The sequence below is a fragment of the Apium graveolens genome, chromosome 4 (assembly GCF_009905375.1).
Source record: "Apium graveolens cultivar Ventura chromosome 4, ASM990537v1, whole genome shotgun sequence".
Lineage (NCBI taxonomy): Eukaryota > Viridiplantae > Streptophyta > Magnoliopsida > Apiales > Apiaceae > Apium > Apium graveolens.
This window is the reverse complement of record NC_133650.1, coordinates 61,931,812-61,934,052: the sequence shown is the minus strand read 5'-3', so window position 1 is coordinate 61,934,052 and position 2,241 is coordinate 61,931,812.

Below are 2,241 nucleotides of genomic sequence, written 5' to 3'. Positions count from 1 at the left end.
CTCCGAAGAATCCATAGCTTGTTGGAAAGTTAAAGGTTCATCCTCGATATTGTAAGTGATAAAATCACTTCCAAAATCCTTAACTACCTTTGCACGCTTACTTCTCCTTGGTTCCTCTACTTTCTTAGGATTAGAGCTACTACTAGGTTCCGCCCCCACATTTTTCATCTTTTCCACATGATCAGGATGTGTGTGTAGGATCTTCCTCAGAAGTCATTTCAGGTATTCCATTCTTCATAGGGTAGACATCCTCAAAGAATGTAGCATCTCAAATTTCAACTATCGTGTTTACCACTATACCATCTATGTCAGATTTTAATACCAAAAATCTCATAGCTATAGTGGTTTCAAGATAGCCCAGAAAGATATAGTCAACAGTTTTCGGACCTAGTTTCTTTCTCTTGTGTTTAGGAACAAACACGTTAGCAAGGCACCCCCACACACGAAGATACTTAAGATTAGTCATCCTGCCTTTCCATAACTCCAAGGGTGTCCTATTCATGTGTTTCAGAGGGACTCTATTCAAAATATGGCATGCCATATTTAGAGCCTCTCCTCACATGTATTTACGAAACTCAGAGTTAATAAGCATACTATTAATCATATCTTTAAATGTTCTGTGCTTTCGCTCAGCAACCCTATTGGACTCAGGTGTGTATGGTGGAGTAACTTCATGATCTATAGCATTGTTTGCATAAAATTCATTAAAAGTGTTACTCGTATACTCACCACCTCTATCAGATCTCAATCGTTTAAGTACCTTACTAGTTTTTTTTTCAACTTCAGTTTTATATATAATGAATTTACTAAGTGTTTCATCCTTATGTCTAAGTAAATAAATATAACAATATCTACTACTATCATCTATAAAAGTGATGAAGTATCTAAACTAGTCCTTGGTCAACACACCGCCAAATTCATAAATATCAGTGTGTACTAAATCTAACAAGTCTGAATCTCTAACAATGTTATGAAAAGGTTTCCTTATTTGTTTAGCAGACACACATACTTGACATTTAGAATTCTTTTCTATGGTATGTTTTGGAATCAACTCTAAGTTCATCATATTTTAAGAGCACCAAAGTTTAAGTGACCTAGTCTAACATGCCATATATTCGAGGATTCAATATAGTTAACAGAAGGAATAATATTATTATTCAAATTTCCCAAAACGGGTTCAGTATTAATACCAAATAAACCATTTGATAAGTAACCCTTGCCAAAAAATGTACCAGTATGAATAAGAACTACTTTATTACATTTGAAATAAATTTCAAAACCACTAGAAACTAAACATCTTCCACTATTATATTTTTACGCATGTCTGGAACATGATGCACTCTAGTCAGAGATAGAATACGTACTGAAAGGAACTTCAGATCCATGTTTCCAACTCCATGTACTTGAGCATCACTAGCATTCCCCATCTTTACAGTGTTGATAAGATACAAATAAAATAATATCAGCACAAATATACACATTAGCTCCAGTATCTATCAACCATTCATTTGACAGATAGGTAGAAAATATTACAGGGTTGTAGGATACATACCGGTCAATGTCGGTTTCAGAAGCCGTAGCTTCACCAAAAACCATGTTCACAACGGGCCCACTTGCGGTTCCAAGTACAACATTCGCTTGCGCTACCACCTCAGTTTTCTTCGCTTTCTTTGTAGGGCGGTCCTTACTTCATTGCCCAACCTGCCCCACAAGACCAACATGGTTTGTTTGCCTTGGATTTCTTAGCCTCGTCCTTGTCACTCTTAGGTTTATTACTATTATCTTTCTTGGAAACAACCTTTCTTTTCTATCCTACAGTTGCTACATTTACCTTCGACCGTGCTCAGTTTGCATCACATGTCCTTGTTTGGACTTGTGTTGTTCTTGGACCGAGATGTCCAGCATAAGGTTGGTCCAGGTGATCTCACATTTCTGGCTTTTCAGGGGGAGAGAGAGAGAACTCTTCCCATGACTTTGGGAGCTTTTCAATCACGCTCATAACCTTGAACTTCTCAGGGAGGTCCATTCCAGACTCCTTCAAAGCATGCACTATCATCTCAAACTCATACACTTGCTCAGTCATGGACTTATTGTCCACCAACTTAAATTCAAGGAACCTAGCCACAAAATAATTTTTTAGACCTTGTGAATCAATAATTTGTGTCCGGTCCAGCTTCTCCAATAAGAGTTTTGCGGAGTAGGCATCAGAAGAATAAACATCAAACAAAGTGTTTGTTAAAG